Source organism: Condylostylus longicornis, unplaced genomic scaffold (assembly GCF_029603195.1).
Source record: "Condylostylus longicornis isolate FDR11 unplaced genomic scaffold, ASM2960319v2 ptg000054l, whole genome shotgun sequence".
Taxonomy (NCBI): domain Eukaryota; kingdom Metazoa; phylum Arthropoda; class Insecta; order Diptera; family Dolichopodidae; genus Condylostylus; species Condylostylus longicornis.
In genome coordinates, this window is record NW_026578023.1 from 380,419 (window position 1) to 391,734 (window position 11,316).

Below are 11,316 nucleotides of genomic sequence, written 5' to 3' on the forward strand. Positions count from 1 at the left end.
GGTGATATAGAAACGTTCGATACACTGCGCTTTAGTGCATTGCACCACTCAAACATTTCAACGCAATATACATACCTTTATTGAACAGCTTCTCTAATAACAATTAATCATAAATATGTCAAATGACAACTGAAATTTGTGTTATTCATTCATAATTTTTAATTTAAATGTGGAATGAATGAAAACTTAAAAAAATATGAACCGCTGCATCATAATTCATAGCTTTTCTTGTTAAATACATACAAATGTATATGAAAAAACATGTCATTCAAGCACTCTAAAATGAAAATCATTTAGTCACAAATCTTTATATGCAAAATGCATTGGAATATACAGCGGTCTATATACGTTAACTGTTTTATTTGTACATTAATATCAATTTATAATCATGAGACTCGCTTGTCTATATGGAATTATGCATGTGTACTGAAAACTATATACCAGAAAAAATATTGTAGTTACAAATTACTTTTTCTGAATGCCAAATATCTCTACTCCAAAACGAGTTTGTGGAAAAAGGATGTAAAATGAAGTGTGAAAAAATACACGTATTGACCATTATAGGATTCTTCCGAATTCAATGTATACAAACTCTAGGTAGTGTGAAATAAAATTCAGATTACATAAAGTGTTGCCTTACTCGGCATACATAATGACATTTTGCTAATAGCAATGACATTTTGCGAAATTAAATTTTAAAATTATTTGATTTAAAGAACATTGTAGATTTCCTAATTCTCTAAATAATTCGTGCAAATTTCATTTTAACCAAGATACATATTCAAGATATTTTAATTTTTTTTTCTTATTTATGTACATAAATGCTTATTTATTATAAAAATATATATTTTAAAATAATATGCCTTTAAAAAAAATACCAATATATTAGTAAATTCGTTAACAAAAATTTTATACATACTAAATTAATTAAATTTTAAATTCAAAGTGAAATAATTTTAGTTTTTCACAAATTAATATGCAATTATATACTAGTTATTTGTGAATTGATTAAAAATTAAATAGAAAATGTCAAATTTAAAATTAAAAATGTTTCGCCGTCACAAAAATACATACTTAAATTAATATTATAACTCTATACACACATACATATACTTATAAATATACTCGTACATATATAAATTTGTATGCATGTATAAAAAAAATTCTGACTTCAACTTCGACTTCGGTTCAGGGTTTTTACACTTTCACTTAATTGATTAACATTTGTATAATAAAAATTATTTGTTTTCTTTTCGGATTTTTTATTAAATATTATATCAAACCGATTAAATCAATATTGACAATATTGTTAAGTGCTTATAGATGTGATAACAATTAATAAATGAATGAAATTTTTAATGAAAACGAATCAAGTTGATAACCATTTTCGTAATCTATAAAATTTTTTAAAATATGTTTCATACTTTTATACTATTATCATAACTGTTATGTATGAAAATACTCGTACTGGACTGTAAAAAATTGACACAATTTTGATAACCCAGCACATATATGTACATAATTTCAGATTAAAAAATTATTTTTCGATACAAAATACATTAAAATTTTATGATTTTGTATGTATTCGTATATTGAAATTTTGTAATTGATGTAAAAAATGTACGTCTATAAATATTTTACAAATAAAATATACATGCATACATACAAATAAATTTATTAAAGGCCCGAAACTTCAAAATCACATTGATATTGTATTGCTAAATAATTCAGCAATTAAAAATCACAGGCTGAATTTATGTATAAATATCTTATTATTGTAATTTTGAAGTCATGGCATATTTTTATATTTATACATTATATAACAAAATGTATTATTATATAAGTTAAACAATTAGATCCAATGAAAAAATTATGTATATATAAATATTAAATTATTATAATAAATGTTGATGTTATGTAAATTAATGGCTGTTTAGAATAAATAAATGTGTGTACCTTAAAATTTCAAAGAAAATAAAAATATAAAATTATATACATATATAATGAAAAAAAAAAAAACCATAATACAAAACCTTATATATACATATTTATATATATGTAACGTATGTACATATATATAAGTTGATCACACAATAGATATATATAAAAACTATTTATATACAGTTATTTTACAGAAAAAAAAACCTATATATATATATATACATATTGTGTATATAACATGTATTTACTTAGTATGTACATCGTTATTTACATTATATATACTGAAAAAATTGTAGTGATGTTTTTAGTAAAATATTTACTCTCAAAAGTTGTTATTTAATATTTTATATATTAATTTAAAATTGTATAGTTCTATATTTTATTTATAATATTTATGTAAATAAAAATGAAAAATAAAATATATATATATATATATACATAATATTAGAAATTTGATAACATTTTATATGAAAATGTTATATTAATAAGAAAAAAAATATATAAAAAAAAATATTAATTACAATAAGTCAAAATTCAATCAAAAACTCTTACAGGGTTAATTTAATAAAATCAAAAAAAAAGAATTATAAAAATATAAATAAATTATAAATGGAAATTGTTAACCCCATATATTATATAAATTAAAAATTCTTATTTAAAAGAAATGAGACATAAAAATGATATAAAATAAACATACAATAAATCATTTCAGAATTGTTCGAAAGTATAACTTTCTCTTTTTTTTTTAGAATTTTAAATATTAAAAATACTTGAGACATAACAGTAATTTATAAAACACAATTATTATATTAAATTTTTAGTGTTTTAATATCATTTTCGACATTTAAAATATTCCATACATGTTAATCTCTGACGTCAAAATTTCTAAAATAAGGTATTTACATAAAATTCAGCTTATAAGCTATAATTGCTGAATTACAAAGTAATATAATATTATTAAGGTTTTTGAAGTCGTGGAATGTACACATGTCTATGTAGATCTAGAATTAACTTAATTTATTCAGCAATATAAAATTTCATTGCTGGTTAAATTAAATTAAAGATAGTTACATAAGACAATGTAATTGATTTTTTAAAAAAATTAAAATATTTTTAAAGCTTTTCAAATATTTACGAAAAGCGATGTGTCTACAAAATTGCCGTAAAACCATATCGCCATAAAATTCAGCAATTTAAATTCATAAGCTAAATTTTTTGGAATTAGGAATGTTTTTTGAAACTGAATTTTCCATTATATTTTGTCACAAAAAAATGGAACAGGTTTCCAAAATGAAAATATTTGTATAAAATTTGTTATGATTTGTTGTTAAAGGATGCAATTGTTTGCATCATCATTTAAAACATGTTGAAGTATTTTTGAAATACTATTAATAAAAAAAAATACAATAAGTCGCCAATATAAAAAAAAATCTCGGTTATCAGAAAATGTAAGATTATTGTCAATCTACTTTATTCAGCAATTGTAAATTCAATTGCTGAATAAAGTAAACTGCTAAAGGTCACGGGATTAATTTTAATATAAACATTTCTTTTAAAAATAAAAATTTCTTAAGACATACATTAATTTTTTTTTTGTTTTAAATATGAAAAAAATTTTTATATTGACATCGGAATTGCTGTAAAACTGTATTAATACATAATTCATTTCCTAAATTTTAATTGCTGAATTATGTATAATCATATAATATAACTGTTATCTCAGATGCCATTAAAATTTAAAAGAGGCAAATTGAAAAAGAATGTTAAGACTATAATATTTGTATTGCAAGTTCAAAATAGGAAAAAAAAAAATTAAAATAAAACCTAGTAAATAAATAGTCAATATATAATTAGACTGGGATTAGGAAAATCTTTAAAGAAAGATGAATAGAACAAATTTTGTAAAAACAAAAATGTAAGTATAAAAAATTGCATAAAAATTGTATTGGAAAATAAATCGGGACCATATGCTTATATTTTGGAACTATATCCATAATTAACTATATGCTTCTTGAAATTGAAAACGAAAAGAGAAATATTCGTAAATAATCTGAAATTTTCTAAAAAGTAAATAAATTGAAAATGTTTTTGTTAATAAGATTACAAGATACAAGATTTTTTTTATATATTATTGTTTGTAAACATATAATACCTGCTTCTTAAACTAAAAAAAAACAGTCAGTTAGTGGTTCTCTGTTAGAATATATATATATTGAATTTATATACATGTTATATACATGTTATATACATGTTATATATATGAATAAACGAAATATATTTCTATATACTTTTATGCTATTATAATATAATTTACAGAATCCCTGAAATTGACAAAATCCAAATAATACGGTATTAATACACAATTCAGTTTAATAATTTTTATTGCCCAATCATGTATAGCATTTTTTATTCAATATGCTGAAAATATATTTTCTTATATTATTTGATGTCCTAACATCCAAATTGAGACAACATCATATTATTAGATTATTGAATGATATACAACACAATTTAAAAATTAATATCTATAAGCTGAATTGTGTAATTATAACACAAATTAAATTTGTTATTTTCATACTACTAACATTATAGTACTAAAATTATTTTGCTACATTATTAATAAATTAACAAATAAATTAAAAAACAGAGATTATCACTTTTCTTTTTCGCTTTTATATTTTCTCTAGTAAATACTTGACTTTCCTTAATATAGACTTGTCAATATTTTACTCTATATTTAATTTAAATAGACGGGATTATGCAATTTCTGATAATTTTATTCAACTTTATATACACAAAGTTGAAATTTTTTTTCCAACCAATTTTTAGTAGTTACAAAATTTTGAAAAAAAATATTGCATTTTTATTATTTATACTACTATATAATATTACCAAAAATTTTACATTCATATTAAAAAACCATAAAAATGATTATATAATAACAAAAATAGTAAAAACAATAATTTTGTAATATTGTAAAAAAAAAATTATTTATTTGAAATATTTGAAATAAATTTTATTTTTTTAATTATTTCTTTGCGGAAAGTAAAATATCATCATAAAATTGAGAAAAAATTAAATAAAATAAATCAAACATAAATATACTGTTATAACTCAACTATAAAAATCATATATACCCCACCTAAAATTTACAAACATTAATTCCAATCATCTATATCACAGATAAAACAGATTATTTGTATTATCTGCAATTTGTATGAAAGAAATTTATAAAATGTTTATACACATCCTACCTACATATAAGATTGAATATTATAAAATATTATATTATATATAAATATACTTTTAATATATCTATATAAAATACAAGAAGCAAAAATTTAACTAACAAAATGTTATACAACTATGTATATTTATATATAAGAAATTGAAAATATAATTTAAAAAGAATTTTTTTTTAATTATTTTTAATTATTTTATTTAAAATGATTGAAAAATGAAAGAGCATATTTAATAAATAATAATTTAAATTCAAAAAAATTGAATTACTGAAAGGCTGTTTATTATACATAACCACAAATTACAGTCCCAAGCATACATTAACCATTTAATTTACATGTTTTAAACACTGAAAAAAGTACAATTATATTTTTAATTTTAATCCAATTAAACCTTTAATTTCCAGAATTGAGAGAATTTTTAAATTGTTTTTTTGAAATTTAGATTATTGTTTTCGTTTCTTTTTATTGAAATTTGTATAACACTTTAAAATTACTATAAGTATTATTATATAAGCACCTTCTAAGTGAAATACTTTAGTATTTGCTTTTAAACCTAAATTTAAATGGTAATGTTTAATATTATTTTTTTATATTATTTGATTTTATTATTTTCTATACAACTGACATACAGCTATATAATTGAATCAATGTACGTAATAACTTTCAATTACTCCTTTATGTAAATTTATTATTTTAATTCGCACAATTAAATAATGTTTTAAAAACACTTTACAGTGTTCATACTCATTTGAATTTCATATTCCTCTAAAAAAAAAACTCTGGCAACATTCCAAAAAAAAAATTAACAAAATGTCAACATTTATTAAGTGTGCTCTATTCCCAACACTTTAAAAATATATTTCAAATGGTTTATATATACTTTAAAAATAGTTTTTTGCTGGAAATTTTTAATTTTATTACAAAAAAAAAACATTAAAGATCTTTTAAATAAAATATTTAATGGTATATACCGAGGACAAATAAATGTATATAAAAATTACATATATACACATACCTAAGTACATAAAACTAAAAAATGTTGAATCGTTTCGTCGAATTAAATTTCCAAGTGAAATTAAAACCTATATACCTATACCTAAAATTTAAATATACATAAATATAGTTAATACATAGCTATATACAGAAAAATAATATTTATTAATTTTTGAAATAAAATGACAAAATTAAATTTTGATTAATTTTTATGAAACAATAATATAATTTATAGGAGAATTAAATACAAGTTTATATACGTACATATATATTTCTGTACAAAAATGTATAAATTAATTAGATGTATATAGTGTTCCATCATATAACTATATATCGAACAATTCAAAATTGATGATCGAGCTGACATTAAAAAACAAACAATCAAATATTTTTTGCAAAAATAAGTTATCAATTTCTCTACATGTTCATAAATTATAATATATGTACATATATGCATATATACATACATTTACATATTTCAATATTTCCCGTAAATTTAACAGTATTAAATCATAATTATATTCAAAAATCTTTAAATTAATTTTTAATCAGGCCCCGTTCTGACTTGTCCGTCGTTCATTTTAAAAGATGCAGTCTCTCCACCACTTTAAATATAAAAAAAAATATTTTTGGAAAACACGTACCTAATAGAAAAAAGTGACAGAAATTTTTTATTTTTTTAAATTGAATTTTGTTTTTTTAATTTACAATGCCGCCCCTGTTTTTCGTCGCTTATTACAAATTCTTATTTTGCATATGTAGTAGATCCGACACTATTTGTAATAAATCAACTATAAAATGAACTTTTTCTGAGAGTTGACATTTTTGAATTGAAAATTTTACCTAAGAGTTTTTCAATTATATATTCTAGAATAGCTTCCGTCGTTAGTTTTAACCTCAGCTTGTCATCTTTTAAATTAACTATAAATAAAATGACGGAACACTATAGTTATTTATGTAGACTAAACTATTATAAAAACTTAGATAACAAAGCAAAAAATTATAAATAGGAAACAAATTGTTTATATTAAAAAAAAAATAAATAAATAAGAATTAAAAAAAATATATATAAAAAAAATATTTACGCTTAATGTTCTGAAATGAATTTTTATTTTTGTTGAAATAATTAAAAACCAATAAGTTAGATTTTATGGTAGCATGAAAAAATTAATTAGATTTTCGTTTATGAAATAGGAGTTGTTATTATAATAAGGAAACAAAACAAAAAAAAATCAAATTATTTTAATAATTACATTGTTAATAATTAAAATAAAAAAATAAAAATTACATTTTAAATATTTAAAGTTTATTTAATAAATTTTAAATTTATTTTACTTTTATATTAAGAAAGAAATTATTTTAATTTAATCTATAAATGTTTTTACACATCAATATTATTATTATACAAACAATTTAAGTTCAATGATTAAACAAACCTGAATCACCGGAATCACCAGAATTAATACCAGAATAAATATACTGCATATTGAATGGCAAAATCAAAAATAATGTGGTTCAAATTATGAAAACAAGCAAAAAAAAATTTTACATTTTTGAGTTGCCCCAACTCCTGCACCAGTTTCAATAGAATTCTATTGTTGAACAATTTGTTATCTTTACTACCGAAAATAATTTTCCACTATAGAGAACATCCTGTATATTACCATCAATTTATTATTTACTTCAATGTTGTTTTTACTTATTTAGTTTTTCGGCTTTCACACTGACCGGTATTTGTAAATAATTGTTTAAGTTATTTAGATGCATTCAAATTATTCACCTACTGAAAATGATCGAATTCAAGGGTTAATTGCATAATTTAAGATAAGATAAGTAATTAATTTTTATATTTTTTGATGACATGGCATTTACCGTCATATTTCTTTATTTGTAGAAATTTGGTAAAATTCCAATTTTACAAATTTCGAGCGATGATAGCTTTAGAGAGGGGATGAATCAAAATTTGGAAAAAGCAATATAAAAAATTTGAAAAAAAAAACAGTTTGACATAACGGTTAATTCCAATAGCCCTTTTGTCATTTCCATGCTCAAGGTGAAAAAGCCAGCCACTAATTTTCTTAATATACGGAATTTAAAAAAAATATTTGTGCGGTTTCGTTACAATAAATTTTATTTTCAGGACATTGATGGACTATAACTTTTAGAGCAGGAGAGATAAAATTTTCTTCTAAGAAAAAAAGTTTTTAGTAAAGATCTATTTATATATAAAATTTGAGCTACCTCTCCTAAAAGGTATAGAAATTTTGTAAGCGGACATAGCAAAACTAATAAGTACTTTTTTTTTTAAATTTTTTGGAAAAGTGCTAATTATTGTAAATTGAATTCACATACATTAGAAATTTTAATTCAAAAATCATTTAAATATTTTTATTGATGTGTAAATTGCATTTATTTCTCTAAATTTGACAACATCATAAAATAAAATAGAAAAACCAAATAAGGCTAATGATAGCATACATTTATATATATTATATAATATATAGTATTTGAAAAATAGAATTTAATACACAAACGTACATATACATATATATATTTTCATTATTGTATAAGCATATCTAAAGTGTTGAATGCACTATTTACTCAGAATGCTCCGGAACTAGTGCTAAACTCTCATATTTTTTTACTTATTTGTATTTTTCTTTAAAACAGTAGTTTTTTATGCATATAGGTATGCATATAGGTTAAAAATTACTCACATAAATTATTATTTCAATTGAGAAATTGCATGTCGGAATGCTGTAGACAATGATTCAATGACAAATTTGAAGAGAATGATGTAGGAAATCGGGAAAAAAATAGCGAGCTTGCAACAGTAAGTGTTTTTTAAAAAATTTTCAAATTTTTTAATTTAAAACTTAATGTTTGAGCAGCTGTTACTCGAAAAAAGTACATCGCCAACCATTATGTAGGTCTATTAACTGAGAAATGAAAATTGCGAACAACATATTGCTCAAACTTCGACAGTTTCGAAACTATTATAGATATTTGTCAGACAAACCGCAAATTCTTTAACGTCAAAATTTTGATTTTAGTCTGCAAACTGTCTGAAACTAAAACTTTTACGGACAGAAATCTAGTAAACTTTTTACCCGTAATTGACTTTGAATTTTGATCATCCGTAAACGTCAAAACAAAAAAACTTTTTTTTTAGATTTAAAATAATTTTATACTTACATATTAAAAATTACGAGTAACAATAAAAATATTTTTTATATTATTTTTAACGTAATGATAGTCACTCAACACATCAAATTTATTTACTGAATTACTACGTCAGACTGTCTGCATGTAAAAAAAAAAATCTACAATTTTGACGCTTAATTGACTTTTTTTAAACGTTTAAGAATTTAAACTTTGACTGAAAGTAAGAACGCAGTAGAGTATTCGTAAACTCAGACAACTCAGATTTTGTAAAATTTGACGTTTAAGAATTTACCAAAATTCTTCTTTTAATCTAGTTTTATTTAACCCACTATTATATGAGTACTTTTAGGAATTGAAAATTTTAAATTATTAAGTAGTAGTAATTTCTTGTATGTAAATGTAATTTATATTATATACGTATATTAATATATAAATATTAATATACGTATATAATATAAATATTAATATATATATATATATATATATATATATATATGTATAGAATATATATATATATATATATATATATATATATAGAAAACGTCTACCAAAATGATCTTAAGCCCATTTGACTTCAAAATCAGTAATAACGTATATAGTTATAACTGCTTGAATAAATAAAATTCCAGTTAGATGAAAGCTTGAAAGTTTGGCTAGAGTTTCCAAAATTAATAATAAATAAAAATTATATTCTTTTACATGCATCTATACTCTGTAGTATATTTTGTTAGAAATAATTCTACTTGATTATAAGCGCAACTAAAATATCACGTACCTTAAAATTTGACCTATATATATATATATACATATACATTAAATTATACAAATTTAAGTTTCCTATTTATGATATACTCCTATTTATGATATATATATGTATATATATATATATATATATATATATATATATATATATATATATCATATACATATATATATTTATATATATTAAGAAAAGGTAATTACATTTGTGAAAATATTGCAAATTTAATATTTATAATACTATATTATGTATGTATTGAAATTGTAAAATGATATTGAATAATAAATATTATTATTATGAAAAATTAATTTTATAAAAGTTAAACAAAAGTTTCTTCAATTAAATGTTGAATAAGAAAATGTAATATGTACAATTCACAAGAAAAAATGAAAATGATAATAGAAAAATAAATTAAATTAAGTCAAATAAGGAAAAATTAATATTGAAAATAAAATTCGCGTTTTAATGAACAAAATGAAAAAAAAAAAAAATACAAATTAAATGAATTTTCTTTTATTTTTAATTTGAAATCTTCTTATTATTAAACGGAACTTTCCAGCCACACTGTATTGATACACAATTTAGTTAATTACATTTCATTATAGTTAAATTGTGTATTAACGCTGTATTACTACAATTATTTGAAAAATGTGAAAATAAACCTGCAAAACATATTACCTGAAAATAAACCTGCTAAATTCCTCGAATTTTGATGTTAAACCATAACAAGTTGCAAAATTATATCGTTCCCTGAATAGTATTAATAGAATTTTAACAATGAACGAGAACAAAAGTAGAGTTGACCTTGCCAACTCTGTGATACCCGTACGAATTTGTTGTAATATGTGCGAATAACTAATGTGCCATAACTAACTATGGGGCAGACTATGACTTTAAGTTGCCGTATTACCATATAAATTTATGCAAAATTTCAGTACTATGTGTTTTTCAAAATACTGGTTGTGCCAAACTACTATTGAAGTTGTATGGTAGCTACCAGAAAGAGCCAAGAAATTTTAGCGAATTTTATCAAGCACATCGGCCCTACTAATATATTCACTTGTGTGAAATCTCAATATCACAGCTTTTATAGTTTCTGAGATATAGCCAAAAAACTTTTGAAGTTGTGTGGCAGGTACCAGAAGGAGCCAAGTAATTTCAACGACTTTTATGAGACACATTGGCCCTATTAATATATTCGTTTGTGTGAAATTT